The sequence below is a fragment of the Lissotriton helveticus genome, chromosome 7 (assembly GCF_964261635.1).
Source record: "Lissotriton helveticus chromosome 7, aLisHel1.1, whole genome shotgun sequence".
Classification (NCBI taxonomy): domain Eukaryota; kingdom Metazoa; phylum Chordata; class Amphibia; order Caudata; family Salamandridae; genus Lissotriton; species Lissotriton helveticus.
Genome location: NC_136068.1, coordinates 1790769230 through 1790796442, shown reverse-complemented (window position 1 = coordinate 1790796442; position 27213 = coordinate 1790769230). Strand labels below are relative to the sequence as shown.

At 43.4% G+C, this 27213-nt stretch overlaps 1 long non-coding RNA gene across 1 annotated transcript in view; it reads right to left on the bottom strand.

Moving 5' to 3' along the window:
• LOC144767718 (uncharacterized) overlaps window positions 1–25276 on the bottom strand; it is a 236455-nt gene extending 211179 nt beyond the window's left edge. The window contains exon 1 of the long non-coding RNA XR_013598321.1: window positions 25222–25276. This is a non-coding gene — a long non-coding RNA (uncharacterized LOC144767718). The remainder of the gene's footprint in view (window positions 1–25221) is intronic.
• Window positions 25277–27213: the final 1937 nt, after the last annotated feature.

The window sequence follows — 27213 nt, the reverse complement described above, 5'->3', positions numbered from 1 at the left end:
ATTTACAGGATACGCCATTTCCAGATGTGGATGGGGAACTGTGGGTTGATGGGTCGTGTGTGAGGCTACCAGATGGTATGACTTCCGCAGCTTATGCGATCACGACACTTAAGACTGTGGTAGAAGCAGCACGGATACCCCAAAAATCGGCTCAAGCGGCTGAGTTGATAGCCTTAACGAAGGCATGTGAGTTAAGTGCTGGGTTATGTGTGAACATTTACACGGATAGTCGTTACGCTTTTGGAGTAGTGCATGATTTTGGCCTACTTTGGAAGGAACGAGGATTCCTGACTTCACACGGAGTACACATCATGCATGGAGAGTTGGTGCGCGATCTCCTGAATGCACTGTTATGCCCAAAGAAAGTTGCAATAGTCAAGTGCAGTGCACATAAAAAGGTGACGGACAAAATAGGGCAAGGCAATGCCTTTGCAGACCGCATTGCGAGAGAGACCGCTATGCTGCAAAATAATTTCCCCATGTATGTGGTGAAGTCACAAGCTGAGCGGTGGCATGATGCTAGAGAAGAAATACTCGATATACAGAAGTCAGCATCAGAGGCAGAACTTGTGAAATGGGCCACCGAGGGAGTATTGGATGATGAGGGTTGCTGGCGTAGTAAAGATATGGAGAGATGGAAACTACCCATGGCCTATTTACAAACAATGGTGCAAATGACACATGGACTGGCACACATTGGAGCTCTCGCAATTACTAAATTGCTTACACGAGTTTGGGAAAATGCTGACATTGCTAGCACGGCTAAGAGAGTAGTGCAGACCTGTCTGATATGTTTGCAGCACAATCCTGGACAAGGGACTTATACTCCTAAAGGTGGGTTTGTTCCACCTACTGCACCATTCGAAGTACTACAAATGGATTACATCCAGCTGGAACGCTGTAATAATCTCAAGTATGTCCTAGTAGTGGTGTGTGCCTTCAGCAAATGGATTGAGGCTTACCCTACGAAAGACAATACAGCGTTGACAACAGCTAAGGTGTTACTGAAGGAGTACTTCCCGCGCTACGGTGTTTGTAAACTTATGTGGAGTGATAATGGCCCTCATTTCATTGGAAAAGTAGTGGAATATGTCCTGAAAGGATTGGGAACCAAACAACGATTCCATGCTGTCTTTCATCCGCAATCAGCAGGTTTAGTAGAACGATACAATGCAACTCTGAAGCTGAAGCTGGCAAAGATAGTGGCATCTACATCTCTGAAATGGCCGGACGCTTTGCCTCTGGCATTGCTGTCCATTCGATCAGTGCCACATTCTCGGTCTGGCCTCACACCCTATGAAGTAGTGTTTGGAAGGCCTATGAATATTTGGGGAGTTCCAAAACCTCGTTTGATACATGATATGCCTTGTATAATGATGAACGATTATCTGGCACGATTAACAAATGATTTGCTTTCTATTCATCAACAGGTTCGAGAGGCGCTCCCTGATAACTCCGCTGGTGAGGCTCACGATCTCCGTCCTGGGGACCACGTGATGGTCAAAATCTTTGAGCGATCCAGCAGTTTGGAACCGAGATGGCATGGCCCTGAGCAAGTGCTGCTGGCTACGCGAACTGCTGTGAGAGTCACCAATAAGAAGCGGTGGATTCATTCAACGCACTGCCGACGTGTCTCTCCGGATCTGGTGAGCCCTGTGGTGCTATCCGACTACAGAAAGATTTTGGATACAGAAAAGAACCCAGCTGTCACGCCTGATGAATTGGAGGGAGCCTTCCCGGACCACGTTGTTTCGGATAAAGTAAAGTACAATCTACGACCCAGGAAATAAGATTCCTTTTGTGTTTTTGAAACTGGTTGGTAACCGCTCTGAGGTTTGTGAAACGGAAGCCGGGAATATCAAGGGGGGGGGATCAGTTCTGCCCAGTGTAGCGACACCCGTCTTGAATCCCGGAGAACAAATCAACGGCAGCCTCGGTTCAGAACCATCGTTTTATTTTTTCTCGCTTAGTGTTGCTTTTTGAAGAGTATTGTTTTATGAACTATGGCATCTCCTTCGACACGAAAAGGGAGAATTCTTGGTGCTGTTTTGTTTGTCTTGACCGTAGTGGTGATCGCAGTATTAGCTTGGACTATAGAACTGTTGTTTCCTGCACGAGAACATTTACTGCCCACCACTCCAAGTCCGTCTGAACATTTTCATTTCACTCTGCCTTTTCACGAAGAAAGACATAGGCAGACTTATTTGAATAACAGTTTTATTAAGATTCTGCATCATACTCATAACATGACCAACACGTCCAATTGTTGGGTATGTGGAATGTTGCCCGGACACCAGAAGAAGGGAGGAACACCACTCATTCCTCTCCCGTTTTCTCATAATGGTTCTTGTCATGCTTGGTACACTCTTCTTTTTACTTTGCGATGGCCAACGAAAGGTGGATTACTTTTTCGGTTGAATAAAATATGCTATAACGATAAAGATGGCTATCCACACGCTGAAGGAACTAAATTTGAATGGGAAGAATATCGTCCGGACAATGTTTCTACACCTCGTGTGTATACGAATCAAAGATTTATAAATGTTACGAACATGCATATAATAACCGTCATCGATACAAAAGCAGATTTGTGTATTAGAAATAAAGGTACAATCCCCGTAGGTCGCAGTGAATGTAATATTACACTTACCTTTGATACACCAACTGGAATTGCATTTGTAGCTTCGCATAACACATATTTCATTTGTGGAAATAAGGGATACCATCGTCTACCATTGGGTTGGTTAGGAACATGTTATGTAGCATTTGTATTACCACCTGTGTTTATCGCTCCTCCCATGTATCACAATGATTATGTTTTGTACCATGATTTCATATTGAATAGAGTGAAACGATCAATAGACCTTGATGAAATAGACCAGACTGATACCACTTTACAACAATATGTAGATTTCAATTTGGGGTTATTTTCATTCGTAGGAGCTGCATTAAATAGTAGAAAGATAAGGCGGCTTACACGTGTGGTGGAAGCCGTTACCAACGAAACTGCTTCTGCTTTAGGGAACATTACTGAGGAATTGCAAATTACCAGAATTGTAGCGCTCCAGAATAGAATGGTTCTAGATGTGATACTAGCTGATAGAGGTGGAGCATGCCGCGTCATCGGAAGTAGTTGTTGCGTATACGTACCAGATAACTCACCTTCTGTATATGATTCGATTACAAAATTACACAAGATAGCTGCTGAGATCCACCCAGAGAATGGAACATGGACCTTTTCTGGTTGGTTCTGGACCCTGCTTAGTACTTGGGGCTGGAAATTGTTAACGATTCTCTGTGTTTTTATTGGAGTACTATTTTTCCTTTGTCTATGTATTCAATGTGGCCCTACATTATGTTCTATATGTATCACAGCCTGCATTCCGTCCAAACGAACTATTGTCAAGCAAGAGAAACTGAGCAATGATGAAGTATTGAAAATTATGGCTATTAACATTGAGGATGAACGTTCTGACTATGTCCACTATGAGGTAGCTTTTGCTAAACGCTAAAAGGGCCGTCTGTCGTGTTTTGGCAGCTCCTGAGTTAGCGTTTAGCACAGCTACACGGTCTTTTCTGTTAACTTGACCAAAACGAACGGGGGCCATTTTGAATCCCTCTGACTTCCGTTTCAATGAACACGCTGCCTCGTGGTCAGTGTGCCCTTTTGTCCTTTCTCGATACCCATGGTCACTAGTCTGCTCGGCAACAAGCTATTTTTAGTACTGGTCAAGCGCACATGCGCATTACGCACCAATTGGTCACTCTTCAGGAATGCTCATGCTAACTGACCAGTGCTGTTGAAACTCCTCCCACATGTTGGCTGTGTTCCAAAAATGACCTTATATGTACCTAAAATGTGTAACTTGTAACCGCCTATCTTTTTATTGCTATTAAACTATATAAAAGAGGTCGCGCACCGATGTTCGGTGTGCTACTTCTTACATTACCGAAGGGTGCTGTTGGAATGTATCACCACCCCATGGGGTCTTAATAAACTTGTCTTTTACCTTTTCCAGTGTCCGTGCCAACTTCTATACTAAGGTGTTCGAGAGTTTAGCAGAGTATGTAGGCCTGATTTGAACCCAATACCACATTACAACCACTAATTACGGATATTAAGCGTAATAATGGAATTATGGGAGTGAAATTTGGGAAACTCGTTTGACACTAGCCGCATACACGGATGATATCCTAGTGGTTATGGAGAACCCGGGCGACTCCATCAAGGCACTCATGAACCCCATTGAAAGATATTCTAGACACTTCGGATATAAACTAAACCGGGATAAGTCCGAAGTAAAACCACTCAATATTCTCGGCACTCGGGAAATGCTAGGTGACTCTGGCCTTACATGGCAACCAGGATTCATGAAGTACCTAGGAATGGAATTCGGCAGCTCAATATTAGAGACGCTCCAACGTAACGAGACCAACACCCTAGAGAGCCTCCCCCAGGAAGACCTCATTATAGTTGGCGGTGACTTCAACCTACCGCTGAACCTCCATATAAACCGGCAATCTAAATGCAAATATCAACCCTCCGGTTCACACGAGGTCCTCAAAAGAATATGATCCAAGTTTAATCTAAGAGACTCATGGCGCCTCCAACACCCAGACATGAGGGATTACACATTTTATTCGGCACCACATAACTCCTTCTCTAGGATCAACTACATCCTACTCTCAAGCTCGTTCACACACTCTTATTGACTAAAGACTACGAGCCCGATTCACAGAACTAACTTATGACTAAATAATAAACTTACTACTTTTGGTATTCACAGAGGGCATTTAGTAGTAGTAAAGTTGGGACTTTGTCTTAAGTTTGACTTAAGACAAACTTAAGACAGACTTATGACAAACTTAAGCCAAAGTTAAGACAGACTTAAGACAGGCTTGAGACAGACTTGGGACAAATTTAAGACAAACTTAAGACAAACTTAAGACAAGTTTGTCTTAAGTCTGTCTTAAGTCTGTCTTAAGTCTAAGACAAACTTAAGACAGACTTAAGACGGACTTAAGTTAGGATTTTATCTTAAGTTTGTCTTAAGCACTAAAACTTACCCTGCTAAAGTTATTTAACTCTATAGCTAAAGAGGGCTGTGTCACCAAATCGATGGGAGAAGCCAATATTATTGTCATTCTGAAAGAAGGGAAAGACCCCCTCTTAACAAAAAACTATAGAACAATCTCGCTAATCAACTTGGACTGCAAGATCTATGCAAAAATCCTAGCCAATAGACTGAACGCTGTCCTTCCAAAATTGATCCGTAACTCACAGGGGGGGGTTCCTCAAATATTGCGTGTCTAATGACAACACTAGACTGCTGTGTCATATTTTAGAGAAAACTAAAATAATGCCCACCCCCTCTATCGCCATTACTCGGGACACAGAGAAAGCGTTCGACAGGGTCTCGTGGTCATTTTTAAAACAATGCATGTTATCTTTTAATCTGGTTGAAACATTCTTCAATATGGTACTGGCACTTTACTCAAACCCTACTGCTTGAATTGCTATTAATAGTACCCTGGCAGAGTCATTCCATTTAGAACAAGGCACCAGACAGGGCTGCCCTCTCTCTCCTGTGCTGTTTCTCTTGGCCTTACAACCACTAATTACGGATATTAAGCGTAATAATGGAATTATGGGAGTGAAATTTGGGAAACTCGTGTGACACTAGCTGCATACACGGATGATATCCTAGTGGTTATGGAGAACCCGGGCGACTCCATCAAGGCACTCATGAACCCCATTGAAAGATATTCTAGACACTTCGGATATAAACTAAACCGGGATAAGTCCGAAGTAAAACCACTCAATATTCTCGGCACTCGGGAAATGCTAGGTGACTCTGGCCTTACATGGCAACCAGGATTCATGAAGTACCTAGGAATGGAATTCGGCAGCTCAATATTAGAGACGCTCCAACGTAACGAGACCAACACCCTAGAGAAAATTAAAACCCTTCTAGACGCATGGTCACCAAGATTTATAACATGGTGGGGGAAGTATCGAAGCCATCAAGATGATGATCTCTCCACTAGGGAACTACCTAATTACTATGCTGCCCGTTATACTGTCTGAGGACTTCCACCATAAACTAGACATTTTACTCTCAAAAGTCTTATGGAAGGGGAAAAAGGCAAGAATTAGCATGAACAAACTCAGACTTGGGGTTAACCTGGCTGACTTTAATGTCTATCAGACAGCATTTTTAGCAAAGTAAGGCTAATACTGGCTAGTGGCACCCGACGACTACACCCCTGTATGGCTAGACATTGAGAAGACAATCCTTATGAATCTTACCCCAGCGGCCCTTCTAACCGCAAACCTTAATGTGGTCACCTGCTCAAAACCCCTGTTCAAAAACACAAAGTCCGCTCTACTGAAAATTGACAAACTCTTAGATAATAGCATTAAACAGTCTAACCTTGAGTCCCTTTGCAACAATCATAAAATAAGCTATAAAGGGAAAGCTTTACACAACAACTCATGGATTAATAATGGTATCTATTTTCCCCCAGCAACTTTTCAACGGCGCCTACCCTCTTTCCTTCAAAGAAATAGAGTCTAAATACAACCTGGACTCACTTGAATTTTATAACTTCTTAAAAATAAAGTTGGCAATAACAAAAGTGAAGTTATCACCTATACCTCCTTCCCTCCTGATTTTCAAAACTACATAAGTTAGGTCACCAGGTTTCCTGGATTTATAAATACATACGCCCACTACATTCTACCCTCAACATGAAGCTAACATCCTTCTGGGAATCACACTCCTCTTCTCTGATCTTGGAGTTAGACAGGACCAAGACTTGGAAGTCAACCATGAGACATAAGATTAGCCCAGCACTCTCCCAGAAGAAGTTCTGGTTGCTACATAAGGCCTTTTGGACACCTGCCCGGCTCCACTTACACAAAATCAGGGAGGACCCCATCTGTTGGAACTGCATTGACAAAGTGGGTGACCTAGAACATTTATTAGTCCAGTGTGAATGCGTAATACCCTTCTGGGATAAGATTTTCGAATTCATATCTAAACTCTTTTCATATTCTCCTACTAGGGATTTACCAACACTAGTGTTCGGTTTCCTGAGAGCTTATTCACTCAATGAAAATGATAGGTCGCTACTATATGTACTTCAAACAGCTGCAGTCAAGATTATACTCAGCATTTGGAAGGACACTCGGAAAGCTTCCTTCAATTGCTGGCTAAACTGGGTCACCAAATTAAGAGGAGCTGATAATGTAACTCTCCAGAACTCACCGTGGAAATCTTCTACAAGACATATGTGGAACACTCTTGACCTCTACTTTAGCTCACACAAACCACCATGAACGACACCATGTGTAACAACCTATCTCCACCACGACCTACTTACATGCTGTTCGCTCCTCCGGATTTGTGCCAATACTTAGGGCTACTAATTTGAGGCAGAAACCTACGACTCCTACGTAGTCTGTTCTATATGCCAGGGGCTCTCTCTGCTGACCTTTTAGACACTTCTCATGACATCGATTATAGTTTTAGTCGCCTGGACGATAATACACTGATACTGCATGTGTTTAACCTGTGATTTACTGCCATACCATTCTGCTACGAGTGACAGATACTTGCCATTTAATTATTATTTTATTCTTCTTATTATTATTGTTTATTTCCGTATGTCTGTTTTGTATGTCCCTCATTTGAAGTATTGTATGTATTGTTTTATTTGGAAACAACCAATAAAAACTTTTGAAATAAAAAAAAATATTGTAGTCCAAATTTAAAAGGTTCAACAATTAATATTCTGTTCTAAGACAATTTAGAAGATTTTTAAAGATATTTCTTAATTATTGTATGGTGTACTTTAAACACAAGGCTGTACCCACACAGCTGAACAACAAATGTTGGAAAGGGGGTCATTGGTAATGGTAAGTATGCACTTAACACTCATGACAAGGCCAGCAACACGGTATAGTGTCCAGTAAAGGGTTCAGTAAATTAGCTCCTTGCTCAACACTTGGTAGTTGACAACAAGCAGTCAGACCTAACTTAGGAGACAGGTATGTAAAGCATTTAAAAACAAAAATACCTCAAATGAGTAAGACACAACACAAAATAAAAATCCCACACCAATTTATAAAAATAGGAAATATTTGTATGCACAAATACCAAAGTGAAATAAACCTCCAATGCAGGGAACCAGTTATATTATTTTTTAAAGATGAATCCCTTTACAGAGCTTAAAAACATTCAGCGTGACTCTGGAACATCTGGTCGTGCTTTTCCGGGACAAAGTCAAAGTTTGAGGCCAACTGCGATGGAGCCTTGGTCGACTATACCAAGGGCGCGGCCCCTGTCCATATTTTACCTTCACACTTAGAAACTTTCTAGAGCTTTTTCTCACGACGTATCTTGACCCTCCACAAGAGGCGAGATTCGATGAAGGTTTGCCGGCTTACGAGGCCCTGGTCAAATCCTGGAAGTCTGGAGCTCCAGAGTTTGAGCTGAATGAACCTGAAATCCAGGCCGAGTCACGGTTGAAGGTAGTCGGCTTGACTCTCACCGTCGGGTTGGTCACCTCACAGACCTTTATCACAAAAGCTCCTCAATGTTCTCCAAACTTCAGGAAGTGCTTGTTGAACATCTGCTTGTAGGTTCAAAGTGTTCAAATCACCAATATAAAGGTATGGAATCTCCTAGAGGGTCTCTGGGATTTCTGATTTACAACTCCCACAATGCACCTTGCCAAATCCTTTAAAGTCCACTGGACGCTAAGCCTAGGCGGAATTCACAGAGTTACGCGATGTGAATCATATGTGACCAAAAAAACTCTGTTGCGTCACATGGAGTTCGGCAGGCAGCGGAGTGCATTAGGTCATGCTGATTTTTGGCACTGGGTGTTTGTCCTGCACTGTAAAACTAGCAAGAACACCACCACGCACAGCACAAGAGGGTACTGCTTCTATATGCTGCTTGAGTAAATGTTGTACTCGAGCTGCAGCTTCCTCAATGTGAACAAAAGGTTTGTCAATGCGGATGGTAGCAACCATCAGAGACAGCCCACTTTGAAAAATCGCGCTGAGTAGTTGTTAAGAGTAAGATTTTCCTCACAAGCGCTGGCCAACTTAACGTTGATGAGCAAGGAAAAAAATCTACTATGCATAGTTTTTTTCAGAACTCTGTGCACTAAGTGGGGCACAGAGTGGGAAAACCTCAGCAAACTTCGCAAGTGGAGTGGAATTTCATGCCCAGGCCTACTGGACGCACTACAGGATGAGGACTCTTGGTGGAGATGATGCATGTGGGTTCTGTAAACCTGTATCTTCCAAGGAGTCCCTCCCTTAATCCGTCTTGAAGCAAGATACAGTCCCCAGGGCTGTATTACCAAATTGTGCAGCAGGCGAAGTCATTCCGAGTACAGGCCTTTGGGTGTAGATCCAGATTCTAGCAGAGAAGTCCTTTTCCTTCTTGTAGTTTCAGGCAGCAGATCTGAGAGACTATGCAGCGTTCACATATGTATTCAGTGTTCTGGGGTGACAAGCAGGGGGCACCTCTGCCCAATGAGAAACTGCATGGCACCCAAAAGCATGGCAACATCCTCCAAAGTGTGGCATCCTCCTCAGCTTCAGAACTCTTTCCATCAAACAACCTCTGTTCTGGCCAGGCCACTTATCACCTAATCAAAACAGCCTAGTTAAGCCTGTTAAGGCTAACCAATCAGCAGAGGCCACTAAAATGCTGGATTTTGGCTTACACAAAAGAACGTTCTATACCTTTTCTTCTGTACTAGTTATGATAAATTCAACAGTGTCAATTTGTTGGCTTTATCAATCTTTTAAGTCATTGAATGATATTTCACTCATTTACTAGCAATAATTATACCTAAATAAAATATTGCAATGTTGGGAGCTAAGTATCTACAATGGGGAACATAAAAAGGGCAGTGTTTCCCTCATCAGGGCATATAAAACATCTTTTATAAGGCCCCTGCTTATAGTTAAGTGGCCTCCACCTCGGGGAGACTTTGAGGGTGTCTAATTATATCAAAATAAGGTAGACTATCGTTTTTCAAGAGCCCATACCACCAAAGTTGAATTTGAACACCATTCGCTTTTAAAGAAGTCTACAAAGCCAGACTGCCTTTGAAATGACAGCAGTTACTCAGTAAAGCACACATGAAGTGCAGGAAATCTGCTGGGCCTCTAAACCTCCATAGCCTCTTATATACTTGGGACTTATAGTTAGTTTGAAACTCCTAGTCCTATTATATATGAGGAACTTATAGGATCTGTCAATACCAGCGGTGAGAATTTACTTTTAAAGACTGGCTGCAAGGCAGGACTGTTCTTAAAAAGACAACAGGCACACAGCATTGCACACATGCAAGTGCAAGTAATATGAGGAGCCTCTAAACCTGTTTGCCCTATTATATACTAGGGACTTAAAGGTAGATTGCATCCCCTGCCCTCATATCAACTAGGGACTTATAGGGTCTGTCATGGCCAATTGTAAGCATACTGTGGTAATGTTTAGAATTATATGATGCAGTCATTATGCAGTGGAACAGCAAACAGTGAATGTTCTAATGAAAACCAGTACTTGATGGGTTTGCTGATGGTTGCTGCATGTATCTGGTATTCCATTAAAGTTACATTACTTTAAATATATAAAGTATTTGCGTGGATTACTACATAATTTGGCGACGAGGACCTGGCAGAGGACAGGAAGTAACTCAACCATCACCTCTGGAACGATGCTAAACTAATTTAGCACTTTTGAAGAAAAGAATCTACACTGAAGAAGAAAATTGCCAAGTTTTAACTGTAAGTGTGCTGTTTTTCTTCAACATTATTTCTTTATTCAAAAGAAGCAAGGCTATTTCAACGTTATTTACTTATCATCAAAATCTTCAGTGTTTAAATATTGGCAAAGAACCCAAGCGTGAGAAGAATGCCTGCTGTTAAATGTATTTAACCTTGAACTGCAATTATCAGAAAAGAAATAGATCGTAAAAAGAACATATCTTCTTTTAGTCAGTTTGTGCCATCAAGTATGAAAGAACAATAATTAAATAAACACTTCATGTGGCTTGGCACAAGTGTAGTCAACTGTGAAAGAATCCTCTTCATAAATCAATCAAACCTCCAGTGTTGTCGAGCATGGAGGAAGTCGTTTAAAAAGTATTCTTGCAGCTAAGTTTAAAGATAAAAGCATTTAAGAAATAGAAGCTGCTGTGTGTCTGCGCCAGCAAGTAATGGATGAGCGGAGCCCGGTGGCCGGCTCTCATATATGTGCAGGGGGGAGCAGCAGGGGTAGTGGACGGGCGCCCACCTCCCCTCCCCCCGGTGGAGATACTCTGACCGCGCCTCGGTGAGGTGTTGAGGGGCACAGCAGCTGGGAGGCGGTGACGGTGACTATGACGGTGAGCAGAGCTCTCTGGTGCGCGCGGTGGGGGGTGTTCTTTGAGTGTGGGGTACCCTCCCCCATGCCAGAGCATCTTGTGGTCCGACATCTTGATGACTTCTCCCAACTGCTGCAGAGTGGCTCATGAACTGAGGGTGGTGGGGCCTTGAAGTACTAGGGGAAGCCCAATTCAGCTGCCCCTTTCACACGTGGCGGTGTTTCGGCGGAGAGGAGCCCGGGTGCGGCAGACTGCGTGGGGCTCTTCCCTGCACGGGTTCTTTACCCTACAACGAGAATAGGGCCCTGACTACTGCACACTGTGATAGCCCTATAGACTGAATTGTTTTGAACACTGGTAATTTGCTGGTTGGCCTTTGCCCTGGGGCTGAGCTCGCCGGGAGCGGCCCTCGACAGTGCTTCCTGGGATCTGGCCTAATCTCTGACTTGCTTGCCCATACCTACTAGTACAGCGATACAAAACCCCCCTTTTGTACCACATACTTACGAGTAGGCCTTTCCTCTAGACAACATGTCTTCCTCCAGGAATAGGAAGGACAAGCCTTTGAAGGATCTACTACAGAAAGCGGCGTGTCAATCTACCTCTAAATCAGACGCCAAATCGCCACAGCCCGAGGACAATGAAATGCTGCCGACCAAAGCTTTTATGATAGAACTCTTTTCCGCCATAAAGGAGGACATCCAGGAGCTCCGTAATCAGCTATCCTCCAATCTCGGGGAGGTGCAGCGGGATGTAGACGCCATCGGGGAACGGGTGGCAACTTTAGAGGAACACGACCTGGGATGTGAGGACGATCGCCACCAGCTCCAGCAAGATGTCATTCACCTTAAGGAGCAAAATCTGGATCTCCAAGCCCACGCCGAGGATTTAGAGAATCGCTCCTGCCGCAACAATATCAGAATCCGGGCGGTGCCATGGAAGGGGGATGGAGATAGCCTGCGCAAATACATCAGCGAGCTGTTCCGTCAGATCTTGGGGGAAGGTGAGGAACGTGAAATACAGATGGACCGTGTCCCTTGGGTGGGCTTACCCAGAGGCGCTAAGGCTCCCCCACCGGACATACTGGTGTGTGTCCATGACTTCCAACTTAAAAAACAAATCCTTTGCAAGGCCTGCAACCTCAACCCTGTGAAATTTTGGGGCCTTCAACCGGCACTTTGCCAGGATTTGGCGGACTCCACTCTTGTCAAACGTAGGGAATTTAAACCCATCATTAGCCATCTGTGTGAACAAGACATCCCCTACTCATGGGGCCCCCGTTTCGACTCATCATCAAATTAAATGGGAAACTGCTGCAGATCCGTTCTCTAGAAGCTGCCTACAATGTCCTAGGGCTGGAGCTCAGCTTGGAAACACCGGATCCCCTTCACGACGACGCAGACGAACCACCGAATGGCAACGTGTCAGGAAATCCCCCCCAGCCTTCGAAACCAGATATGTCTACTAGTATGTTGGAGAGAGTGGTGGCTGTTACATCTGTGGCAATAATGCCGGCGTCCCTTGAGATACCGACGAATGGCATCAGGTGGGCTCTTTATTCCTTGGCGCCGGAGGCGGGAGACATCCTGTTGAGACTGGCACCATCACTCAACCCCTGTATGGTGGATCTGTCCTGTATCAGGCGCATTACATTACCCAGAATGGTGCTATGTTCCCCTAATTGTTTGATGTAAAAGACAGACTGTTGTCCCTGTGCATGGCATTTGAGTTTCTTTCTTCATTCTGTTTGCTTACATTGCGGTTTAGGGTATGGGGTGTTGGGATTACTTTGGTGGCTCCGCATCAGTTCTCAGACAGGCATGGCTGCAATATGGTCACAGGTCACTGCATGCTCACTCGCCTACTGCCATTGACATCAAGTGGCTAGGTAGCTGCTACTTATTTCCTGGCTACTATGGGTAGAGAGTTGAAGATTGTGAGCCTGAATGTACGGGGACTGAATAGCCCTGTCAAAGCGCTCGGCCATCCTTTCCCTTTTGGAAAATGCTGAGGGGGATATTTGCTTGCTCCAGGAGACCCATTTGTTCTCCAAGGATACAAAACGGATGAGAGACAAGCGTTTCCCGTTCCAACTATGGTCCTTAGGCCCGGCTAAGAAGCATGGAGGTGGCAATCTTTTTTAGTGCACACGCACACTGCAAAGTACTTTCCCAAGTAGCTGAAATTAAGGGTAGACTCCTGGCCGTCCGCGTCCAATGGGGGGATACACAGCTGACAGTAGGGTCGTAATATGCTCCAAACGAGCGGCAGGAACTCTTTCTGCGCACAGCCCTCTCTGAGGTTCTGGCATCTCCAGATGCGTCGATCCTGGTGGGTGGAGACCTAAATATAGTGATGGATCCGGGGATAGACCGGTCTGAACAGTGGTCTCATCAGATAGGAGCGATGTCACAGGGAGGGAAGCAATGGTTGAGTGATGGTGGTTTGAATGATGTGTGGCGTGTCCAACACCCTGCTGAGTGCGATTATACCTATTACTCTGCAGCACACAAAACCTACGCACGCCTCAACCACTTTTTGGCCACAACCTCTCTTCTGCCTCACCTACCTGCAGCAAATATTACCCCCGCTCCCTTTTAGACCATGCCCTCATCTTGGTCCAACTCACTTCACACGGCAAACGCCCGCCAGCCCCCGGCTGGTGCCTCTGTGACTCCTTGTTCCACTAGGAAACGGTTGTTACCCGAATACGGGGCACGATAATCAACTACCTTGCAGATAATGATCAGGAGGGTACATCCTTAACGTCAGTGTGGAAAGCCTTGAAATTGGTTGTACGAGGGGAGTTCATCGCACTTGCGGCATCATTTGCGCTGCTAAGCAAAGCTAAGCACGTGGAGTTGGAGGAGGAGGTAGGAGCCCTGGAGGCCGTGCACAAACGGAGGGGGGCTCCAAGGGTTTGGAGGGAGCTGGAAACAAAGCAGTGCATGCTGAAACACTTGGATTTAGATAGGGCTGAGCATGCCCTCCTGCGTTTGCGACATAAATTTTACCTTAGCAGGGATAAAGGGGCGAGGATGTTGGTGCATAGGCTAGGGGTGAGGGCGCAGATGTCAGCGATTCAGGCCAATAGAGATCCCCAGGCGGTTGAGCATACCACGGACACCCTTATTGTAGATTCCTTCCGTCAGTTCTATCAGAACCTGTACAAGGGGGAGGCGTCAAGTTCGAGAGGAATAGCAGAATATCTATCGTCCTGTAATCTTACGCCCCTGTTTAAATCGTCGGCCGATGCTTTGGATGCCACTATTCGCATGGAGGATGTCATATCACCAATAGCTCGGCTGAAGGTAGCTTCTCCACCTTGTTTTTAAAAACTTTTTGTGTGGAGCTGGCTCTTCTTTTAACGCGACTCTTCAACTCCTTCCTTGATACTGGGGAGGTAACACCCTCCATGTCAGAGACAGCGATCAGGGTCCTCCTTAAACCTGGGAAAGATCCTAAAGACTGTGGCTCTTACCGGCCGATTTCTCTTTTAAACATTGATGCAAAGCTCTTCGCGAGTATTCTGGTGGCGTGACTCAGCCCCCTGATGGATGGTATCATTGATCCGGACCAGGCCGGCTTTATTCCAACGCGGCAGGGAGGGGATAATACAAAGCAAATTCTTCATCTAATGGACCTAGTTCACCGATCTCGGGCCAAGGCTTTTCTCCTTTCTATCGACGCAGAGCAGGCCTTTGATCGGGTTGATTGGGAGTATTTGTTCACAGTCTTGCGAGCCTTTGGTCTTGGCGATAACTTTGTTCGGTGGGTTCGATGTCTCTACGATGCCCCTAAGGCTGCGGTGAGAGTGAACAGGTGTAAATCTGCCCTTTTCCCCATTTCCAGAGGGACGCGACAGGGGTGTCCCTTATCCCCACTGCTTTTTGGGCTCTACATGGAGCCTTTTGCCCAGCGCATTCGATCGAACTTGGATATCGCGGATTGGCGCGGACACCCACAAAATTATTATATATGGAGATGATGTTATCCTAACGCTTCCCCACCTTCACTCTACCTTGCGGTGCTTGGCGGCAGAGCTCCTTGAGTTCGGAAAGGTGGCAGGGTTTAAGGTAAACTTTGCGAAATCGCAAATTCTTAATATCTCTGTCCCCGATGATGAGGTCCAGGATCTGCAGCAGGACTTTGCCTTTCAGTGGGCGCATTCCGACATTACATATTTGGGAATCCGGCTGACATCTTTTATTGCTAAAATGGTCTCCATCAATTATAAGCTATTGGTGGACCAAACTGCCAAAGCGGTCTCCGACTAGTTCCGCCTCAACTTGGCCTGGTATGGGAGGCTAGCGGCGGTGAAGATGACTGTGCTGCCGCGTATCCTTTACTCGTTTCAGATGCTCCCGGTGAGCCCACCGCCGGGCGCCCTCCCAAAACTGCAAGGGCTTCTTAATAAATTCTTGTGGAGCAACAAGAGACCGAGGCTCGTGCTGTCACTTATCACCGCGCCAAAGGCAGTGGGAGGGCTGGGCTTCCCCCTATTGAGTGCTTATCATCTAGCGTTCTGTCTCCGCTATATCACAGAGTGGAATAGTCCTTTGTCTAGCAAGCACTGGAAATGTATGGATCAGACAGTGGCTGGCTGTAATATTTGGCAAGAACTATGGCTTCCACGCAAGCACAGAGCATGGGGCCTCTACTCTTCGCCTGTAGCCTCGCCGGCTCTCAAAGTGTGGGATTAATTAGCGCTGCGCAGGGGCTGGACACGTTTCCCTCCCCTATGACTCCTATTGTAGATAATCCTGATTTCCCACAGTGGTGCGCGTCCCCAATCTTTCATCGCTGGAGAGAGGAAGGTTGTAAAAGAGTGGGCTCCCTTTTTGATCTAGGTGGCTTGATCCCCTTCTTTCAATTAAGCAAGGAATATATAAATTTGCAGGAGTCAGACACTTTTCAACACTCGCAGCTGGCACACTGGGTGACCCAGCCCCTCAATTTCGCTTTGATGTCCCGCCCCTTGACCGCTTTCGAAAAATAGTTAGTTTGCAAAAAGGATGACCGTAAGCTCATATCTGAACTGTATGCAATGATCCTTATGCGCCCTAAGAATCAGCGCACAGAAGTGCAGATTCGGCGGGAGACTGAATTGGGGCATCCTCTGACGCCCAAAGAATGGGAACATATCTTTTACCGAGCCCATCACACGACCTCTAATACCGCGGGTGCGGAATCTGACTAAAAGGTACTCACTTATTGGCACTATACGCCAGCGCGTATCAAGTCCTGGTATGGAACTAAGTCAGGCCTCTGCTGGCGGGGGTGTGGCCTTCCTGGCACCCTGATACACCTGTTATGGCACTGCCCGAAACTGGTGCGATATTGGACTGGGGTTCTTGATTACCTTAATGAAGCATTCCAAATTAGGTTTCCCCGGGCCCCTGAACACACACTGTTGGGACTCCCCCACCCTAAATCTTTCCCTTTGCGCTCGTTGAGGGGCAGACAGCTTGCGTAATCATTGCTCGCGGCGCGACAGGTCCTTTTAGCGCAATGGGGCTCCTCGGCTACACCTGATCCGTGGGACTGGATCCGGAGACTTTGGCATTTTCTAGTAATGGAGCCACTCTCGCATGGATGGAGAGGGGTTAGAATATGCAAAGCTATGGGGTCCATTTCTCCGGCTCCTCTCCAAGGAAATGAGGGAAGTAACATGTCCAAAATACCTGCAAATTCTGCAGCGTATTCCTCTGGAACCAGTTGGGGCCACAAACATGGTCTGAACTACTCTAAGGGGTGACCGACGGCCATGGGGTAGTAGGATAGGAATCTAGAGACTGATGCGGAGGGGGTGAGGGGGCTTGTGGGGGATGGATGGGGTGGGTGTTTATCTGTTTTCTTATTCTTTTCTTTCTATAAAAGTGGTATCCTAGCAGTCGTCTGCCATGAATGCTATGGACTGAAGCTTCTCTACGCGGGGTCGCCCTCTGGGCTGTAGACCTGTTGGCTGTATACTGACCATACCGTTACACTCTGCCGGCCGGTGGAAGTAGGCAGTTGAGCTGTGTTTTTGATCCTATACCACGTAATAAAAGATGATTGATTCCAAAACACTTAAGCCCACATACCTATTTCAGCTTGAGGTATGCACGGTGCATAAAAGAAAGACTTCTCAAACGCCGATTAGGGAAATTACCATCTATCCAGCATCTACCACCATGACAGAGGGGTAAAGCTACAACTAACTGTCGTCTATGCATTCTTCAATATGGTACTGGCACTTTACTCAAACCCTACTGCTTGAATTGCTATTAATAGTACCCTGTCAGAGTCATTCCATTTAGAACAAGGCACCAGACAGGGCTGCCCTCTCTCTCCTGTGCTGTTTCTCTTGGCCTTACAACCACTAATTACGGATATTAAGCGTAATAATGGAATTATGGGAGTGAAATTTGGGAAACTCGTTTGACACAAGCCGCATACACGGATGATATCCTAGTGGTTATGGAGAACCCGGGCGACTCCATCAAGGCACTCATGAATCCCATTGAAAGATATTCTAGACACTTCGGATATAAACTAAACCGGGATAAGTCCGAAGTAAAACCACTCAATATTCTCGGCACTCGGGAAATGCTAGGTGACTCTGGCCTTACATGGCAACCAGGATTCATGAAGTACCTAGGAATGGAATTCGGCAGCTCAATATTAGAGACGCTCCAATGTAACGAGACCAACACCCTAGAGAGCCTCCCCCAGGAAGACCTCATTATAGTTGGCGGTGACTTCAACCTACCGCTGGACCGCCATATAAACCGGCAATCTAAATGCAAATATCAACCCCCCGGTTCACACGAGGTCCTCAAAAGAATATGATCCAAGTTTAATCTAAGAGACTCATGGCGCCTCCAACACCCAGACATGAGGGATTACACATTTTATTCGGCACCACATAACTCCTTCTCTAGGATCAACTACATCCTACTCTCAAGCTCGTTCACACACTCTTATTGACTAAAGACTACGAGCCCGATTCACAGAACTAACTTAAGACTAAATAATAAACTTACTACTTTTGGTATTCACAGAGGGCATTTAGTAGTAGTAAAGTTGGGACTTTGTCTTAAGTTTGACTTAAGACAAACTTAAGACAGACTTAGGACAAACTTAAGCCAAAGTTAAGACAGACTTAAGACAGGCTTGAGACAGACTTGGGACAAATTTAAGACAAACTTAAGACAAACTTAAGACAAGTTTGTCTTAAGTCTGTCTTAAGTCTGTCTTAAGTCTAAGACAAACTTAAGACAGACTTAAGACGGACTTAAGTTAGGATTTTATCTTAAGTTTGTCTTAAGCTTTAAAACTTACCCTGCTAAAGTTATTTAACTCTATAGCTAAAGAGGGCTGTGTCACCAAATCGATGGGAGAAGCCAATATTATTGTCATTCTGAAAGAAGGGAAAGACCCCCTCTTAACAAAAAACTATAGAACAATCTCGCTAATCAACTTGGACTGCAAGATCTATGCAAAAATCCTAGCCAATAGACTGAACGCTGTCCTTCCAAAATTGATCCGTAACTCACAGGGGGGGGTTCCTCAAATATTGCATGTCTAATGACAACACTAGACTGCTGTGTCATATTTTAGAGAAAACTAAAATAACGCCCACCCCCTCTATCGCCATTACTCGGGACACAGAGAAAGCGTTCGACAGGGTCTCGTGGTCATTTTTAAAACAATGCATGTTATCTTTTAATCTGGTTGAAACATTCTTCAATATGGTACTGGCACTTTACTCAAACCCTACTGCTTGAATTGCTATTAATAGTACCCTGTCAGAGTCATTCCATTTAGAACAAGGCACCAGACAGGGCTGCCCTCTCTCTCCTGTGCTGTTTCTCTTGGCCTTACAACCACTAATTACGGATATTAAGCGTAATAATGGAATTATGGGAGTGAAATTTGGGAAACTCGTGTGACACTAGCTGCATACACGGATGATATCCTAGTGGTTATGGAGAACCCGGGCGACTCCATCAAGGCACTTATGAACCCCATTGAAAGATATTCTAGACACTTCGGATATAAACTAAACCGGGATAAGTCCGAAGTAAAACCACTCAATATTCTCGGCACTCGGGAAATGCTAGGTGACTCTGGCCTTACATGGCAACCAGGATTCATGAAGTACCTAGGAATGGAATTCGGCAGCTCAATATTAGAGACGCTCCAACGTAACGAGACCAACACCCTAGAGAAAATTAAAACCCTTCTAGACGCATGGTCACCAAGATTTATAACATGGTGGGGAAGTATCGAAGCCATCAAGATGATGATCTCTCCACTAGGGAACTACCTAATTACTATGCTGCCCGTTATACTGTCTGAGGACTTCCACCATAAACTAGACATTTTACTCTCAAAAGTCTTATGGAAGGGGAAAAAGGCAAGAATTAGCATGAACAAACTCAGACTAGGGGTTAACCTGGCTGACTTTAATGTCTATCAGACAGCATTTTTAGCAAAGTAAGGCTAATACTGGCTAGTGCCACCCGACGACTACACCCCTGTATGGCTAGACATTGAGAAGACAATCCTTATGAATCTTACCCCTGCGGCCCTTCTAACCGCCAACATTAATGTGGTCACCTGCTCAAAACCCCTGTTCAAAAACACAAAGTCCGCTCTACTGAAAATTGACAAACTCTTAGATAATAGCATTAAACAGTCTAACCTTGAGTCCCTTTGCAACAATCATAAAATAAGCTATAAAGGGAAAGCTTTACACAACAACTCATGGATTAATAATGGTATCTATTTTCCCCCAGCAACTTTTCAACGGCGCCTACCCTCTTTCCTTCAAAGAAATAGAGTCTAAATACAACCTGGACTCACTTGAATTTTATAACTTCTTAAAAATAAAGTTGGCAATAACAAAAGTGAAGTTATCACCTATACCTCCTTCCCTCCTGATTTTCAAAACTACATAAGTTAGGTCACCAGGTTTCCTGGATTTATAAATACATACGCCCACTACATTCTACCCTCAACATGAAGCTAACATCCTTCTGGGAATCACACTCCTCTTCTCTGATCTTGGAGTTAGACTGGACCAAGACTTGGAAGTCAACCATGAGACATAAGATTAGCCCAGCACTCTCCCAGAAGAAGTTCTGGTTGCTACATAAGGCCTTTTGGACACCTGCCCGGCTCCACTTACACAAAATCCGGGAGGACCCCATCTGTTGGAACTGCATTGACAAAGTGGGTGACCTAGAACATTTATTAGTCCAGTGTGAATGCGTAATACCCTTCTGGGATAAGATTTTCGAATTCATATCTAAACTCTTTTCATATTCTCCTACTAGGGATTTACCAACACTAGTGTTCGGTTTCCTGAGAGCTTATTCACTCAATGAAAATGATAGGTCGCTACTATATGTACTTCAAACAGCTGCAGTCAAGATTATACTCAGCATTTGGAAGGACACTCGGAAAGCTTCCTTCAATTGCTGGCTAAACTGGGTCACCAAATTAAGAGGAGCTGATAATGTAACTCTCCAGAACTCACAGTGGAAATCTTCTACAAGACATATGTGGAACACTCTTGACCTCTACTTTAGCTCACACAAACCACCATGAACGACACCATGTGTAACAACCTATCTCCACCACGACCTACTTACATGCTGTTCGCTCCTCCGGATTTGTGCCAATACTTAGGGCTACTAATTTGAGGCAGAAACCTACGATTCCTACGTAGTCTGTTCTATATGCCAGGGGCTCTCTCTGCTGACCTTTTAGACACTTCTCATGACATCGATTATAGTTTTAGTCGCCTGGACGATAATACACTGATACTGCATGTGTTTAACCTGTGATTTACTGCCATACCATTCTGCTACGAGTGACAGATACTTGCCATTTAATTATTATTTTATTCTTCTTATTATTATTGTTTATTTCCGTATGTCTGTTTTGTATGTCCCTCATTTGAAGTATTGTATGTATTGTTTTATTTGGAAACAACCAATAAAAACTTTTGAAATAAAAAAAAATATTGTAGTCCAAATTTAAAAGGTTCAACAGTTAATATTCTGTTCTAAGACAATTTAGAAGATTTTTAAAGATATTTCTTAATTATTGTATGGTGTACTTTAAACACAAGTCTGTACCCACACAGCTGAACAACAAATGTTGGAAAGGGGGTCATTGGTAATGGTAAGTATGCACTTAACACTCATGACAAGGCCAGCAACACGGTATAGTGTCCAGTAAAGGGTTCAGTAAATTAGCTCCTTGCTCAACCCTTGGTAGTTGACAACAAGCAGTCAGACCTAACTTAGGAGACAGGAATGTAAAGCATTTAAAAACAAAAATACCTCAAATGAGTAAGACACAACACAAAATAAAAATCCCACACCAATTTATAAAAATAGGAAATATTTGTATGCACAAATACCAAAGTGAAATAAACCTCCAATGCAGGGAACCAGTTATATTTTTTTTTAAAGATGAATCCCTTTACAGAGCTTAAAAACATTCAGCATGACTCTGGAACATCTGGTCGTGCTTTTCCGGGACAAAGTCAAAGTTTGAGGCCAACTGCGATGGAGCCTTGGTCGACTATATCAAGGGCGCGGCCCCTGTCCATATTTTACCTTCACACTTAGAAACTTTCTAGAGCTTTTTCTCACGACGTATCTTGACCCTCCACAAGAGGCGAGATTCGATGAAGGTTTGCCGGCTTACGAGGCCCTGGTCAAATCCTGGAAGTCTGGAGCTCCAGAGTTTGAGCTGATTGAACCTGAAATCCAGGCCGAGTCACGGTTGAAGGTAGTCTGCTTGACTCTCACCGTCGGGTTGGTCACCTCACAGACCTTTATCACAAAAGCTCCTCAACGTTCTCCAAACTTCAGGAAGTGCTTGTTGAACATCTGCTTGTAGGTTCAAAGTGTTCAAATCACCAATATAAACGTATGGAATCTCCTAGAGGGTCTCTGGGATTTCTGATTTACAACTCCCACAATGCACCTTGCCAAATCCTTTAAAGTCCACTGGACGCTAAGCCTAGGCGGAATTCACAGAGTTACGCGATGTGAATCATATGTGACCAAAAAAACTCAGTTGCGTCACATGGAGTTCGGCAGGCAGCGGAGTGCATTAGGTCATGCTGATTTTTGGCACTGGGTGTTTGTCCTGCACTGTAAAACTAGCAAGAACACCACCACGCACAGCACAAGAGGGTACTGCTTCTATATGCTGCTTGAGTAAATGTTGTACTCGAGCTGCAGCTTCCTCAATGTGAACAAAAGGTTTGTCAATGCGGATGGTAGCAACCATCAGAGACAGCCCACTTTGAAAAATCGCGCTGAGTAGTTGTTAAGAGTAAGATTTTCCTCACAAGCGCTGGCCAACTTAACGTTGATGAGCAAGGAAAAAAATCTACTATGCATAGTTTTTTTTCAGAACTCTGTGCACTAAGTGGGGCACAGAGTGGGAAAAACTCAGCAAACTTCGCAAGTGGAGTGGAATTTCATGCCCAGGCCTACTGGACGCACTACAGGATGAGGACTCTTGGTGGAGATGATGCATGTGGGTTCTGTAAACCTGTATCTTCCAAGGAGTCCCTTCCTTAATCCTTCTTGAAGCAAGATACAGTCCCCAGGGCTGTATTACCAAATTGTGCAGCAGGCGCAGTCATTCCGAGTACAGGCCTTTGGGTGTAGATCCAGATTCTAGCAGAGAAGTCCTTTTCCTTCATGTAGTTTCAGGCAGCAGATCTGAGAGACTATGCAGCGTTCACATATTTATTCAGTGTTCTGGGGTGACAAGCAGGGGGCACCTCTGCCCAATGAGAAACTGCATGGCACCCAAAAGCATGGCAACATCCTCCAAAGTGTGGCATCCTCCTCAGCTTCAGAGCTCTTTTCATCAAACAACCTCTGTTCTGGCCAGGCCACTTATCACCTAATCAAAACAGCCTAGTTAAGCCTGTTAAGGCTAACCAATCAGCAGAGGCCACTAAAATGCTGGATTTTGGCTTACACAAAAGAACGTTCTATACCTTTTCTTCTGTACTAGTTATGATAAATTCAACAGTGTCAATTTGTTGGCTTTATCAATCTTTTAAGTCATTGAATGATATTTCACTCATTTACTAGCAATAATTATACCTAAATAAAATATTGCATTGTTGGGAGCTAAGTATCTACAATGGGGAACATAAAAAGGGCAGTGTTTCCCTCATCAGGGCATATAAAACATCTTTTATAAGGCCCCTGCTTATAGTTAAGTGGCCTCCACCTCGGGGAGACTTTGAGGGTGTCTAATTATATCAAAATAAGGTAGACTATCGTTTTTCAAGAGCCCATACCACCAAAGTTGAATTTGAACACCATTCGCTTTTAAAGAAGTCTACAAAGACAGACTGCCTTTGAAATGACAGCAGTTACTCAGTAATGCACACATGAAGTGCAGGAAATCTGCTGGGCCTCTAAACCTCCATAGCCTCTTATATACTTGGGACTTATAGTTAGTTTGAAACTCCTAGTCCTATTATATATGAGGAACTTATAGGATCTGTCAATACCAGCGGGGAGAATTTACTTTTAAAGACTGGCTGCAAGGCAGGACTGTTCTTAAAAAGACAACAGGCACACAGCATTGCACACATGCAAGTGCAAGTAATATGAGGAGCCTCTAAACCTGTTTGCCCTATTATATACTAGGGACTTAAAGGTAGATTGCATCCCCTGCCCTCATATCTACTAGGGACTTATAGGGTCTGTCATGGCCAATTGTAAGCATACTGTGGTAATGTTTAGAATTATATGATGCAGTCATTATGCAGTGGAACAGCAAACAGTGAATGTTCTAATGAAAACCAGTACTTGATGGGTTTGCTGATGGTTGCTGCATGTATCTGGTATTCCATTAAAGTTACATTACTTTAAATATATAAAGTATTTGCGTGGATTACTACATAATTTGGCGACGAGGACCTGGCAGAGGACAGGAAGTAACTCAACCATCACCTCTGGAACGATGCTAAACTAATTTAGCACTTTTGAAGAAAAGAATCTACACTGAAGAAGAAAATTGCCAAGTTTTAACTGTAAGTGTGCTGTTTTTCTTCAACATTCTTTATTTATTCAAAAGAAGCAAGGCTATTTCAACGTTATTTACTTATCAAAATCTTCAGTGTTTAAATATTGGCAAAGAACCCAAGCGTGAGAAGAATGCCTGCTGTTAAATGTATTTAACCTTGAACTGCAATTATCAGAAAAGAAATAGATCGTAAAAAGAACAAATCTTCTTTTAGTCAGTTTGTGCCATCAAGTATGAAAGAGCAATAATTAAATAAACACTTCATGTGGCTTGGCGCAAGTGTAGTCAACTGTGAAAGAATCCTCTTCATAAATCAATCAAACCTCCAGTGTTGTCGAGCATGGAGGAAGCCTGTCGTTTAAAAAGTATTCTTGCAGCTAAGTTTAAAGATAAAAGCATTTAAGAAATAGAAGCTGCTGTGTGTCTGCGCCAGCAAGTAATGGATTTTAATTGTTGTTCAACTTTGAGAGTAAACTGGGGCTGCACGAGAGAGAAGATATTGCCGACTGCCTACCTGTGCTGTTAATTGAAAGTAAACACCGCATGTGTTTCAGCTCGAGTAATCGAATGGTGAAAAACGAGAAGAGACCAATTGGAAAGTAAACACCGCGCGTGACTGAGCGCGTGTGTTTAAAGAAAAAAGGAGTGAAGTATCAATGTGAAAGGCTTAAAACAAATTAAGCACACAATCTAAATACATGAAAGCGGTTTGGTGGAGCACATTATTTATATATAATTGAACTTGTAGGTAATACTTACCAATATTGTGCCTTGTAATTTCTCTACTGTCCTTCAAGTCGGTCTGACGCAACCTGCCTGCTGTTTGAAACAAAAAGAGGACTTTACCAAATTGTTAATTGAAATATACAACAGACTCAAGTCATAGACACAAACCATTGTTTTGGTTAATTATTTTAGATTGTTATTTTAATCTATTGTGTAAAATTATTATTTTGGTTTGTTATTTTAAGTTTAAATTGCAGGTCTGACTGATGAATCCAGGTCGGCACCTCCAAAATGTTTGCCAATCCCTGGAGAACCTTCTATCCCTTGGAAACGTTGGAAAAATATATTTTTAACATATTTATTGGCCTTTGGAGGGGATAAATATGGTCCTGTGAGAAGACAAGCCATACTTTTGAATCACCTTGGAGTAGAAGGTAGAGGAATATATGATGACTTACTGAGATATCTTTGGGTGCGGGAGATGGTCAACCAGTGAATATTTATGAGATGTCTTTGCAAATATTAGAAAATCATTTTACTCCAAAGGTAAATATCGTTTTTGAAAGACATACATTTTTTTGTAGAGCACAGAAGTTTGATGAAAGCATTATATCTTATGCTGCAGCTTTACGTGGTCTTGCTGTCACATGCGAATTTCAAGCTTTGTGTGATTCCTTGATAAGGGATCATATTGTGAGATGCACAAATAACAAAAGGATAAGAGAGAAATTATTATCAAAAGATCCTACTTTGGAACAAGCTATTCAAATTGCTGGAAGCATGGAAAATACTGACATGTGGGACAAAGAAATTGATAAGAGTAAAGTAAAGGAATTCCTGGAAATCCAATGGTAGTATCAAGTAAAGAGACTGCTGTGGAAGTCAAAGAAGTACAAAAAAGAAATGTTTAAAAAAGCTCAAAATAAAAGTAATGAAAATGTATCGTCCAAAACAAATGATAAAAGACCCATAATTTGGTATAGATGTGGATGTCCAGGACATCTAAGTTCAAGTTTTGCATGCGGTGCAAGGAATGCGACATGCAGAATATGTGGTAAAAGAGGTCATCTGGCAAAGGCATGTAGATCAAAGGGATACACTAGAAATGCTAGTATTAAAGAAATAGAAAATGCGGAAGAACAAAATGAAGAATTATTCCTATCTGTTGAAATGCTGAAAAATCCTTCCCATGTCAATGGAACAATATGATTCTGCTAATGTTTGCACAAATCTAAAGAGATAAAGTACAGAAAAGTTGGAGAAACCTCATTGTGAAATTTTTCTGGGAAAAGGAACTGTACGTCTTTTGGCTGATTCTGGTAGCCTTTTTACTTTGGTTTCAAAAGAGACTTTTCAAGAAAAATTAGATGGTGAAATGAAATATCTGTTACCAACAGATGTGAGAGCTGTAGGATATGGTGGATCAAGAATCAATATTCTTGGGATGCAATGGATGAATATCGTTTTTACAAATAATGGGGTTTATGGAAGTGTGTATATTACCCAGGAAGGATCTAATTTGCTTGGATGGCGTAATCAGAAAGATTTAAACATTGTACTCAATCCGAATGCTGTGGAACCTGTAATGGTTATTGAACAAAACGTGGAAAACGTGTCTTCTGGTGGGGAGATGAACAATGAATGGGGGAATATGTTAATGGAGAAATCTTTCGATGTTTTTTCAGATAAGTTGGGTATGTTGAAGGGATTTTCACATCGTATTATATTGAAATAAAATGCTAAACCAATTGTACATAGAGTTAGGACAATACCACATATGATGAGAGAGCCACTTAGCAAAGAATAAGAAAAATTGTTGGAGGCTAAAGTTATAGAACCAATTGAATCATCGGAATGGTTATCTCCGATTGTTGTCGCACCTAAGGAAGGAAACAAAATTCGTTTATGTATTGATTTAAGAGATTTAAATCAGAACATCTGGGTAGATAGACAACCTTTACCTAATATTGGAGAAATGCTAAGTAGAATGGGTGAGGGTTGTGTTTTCAGTGTCCTTGACATCTC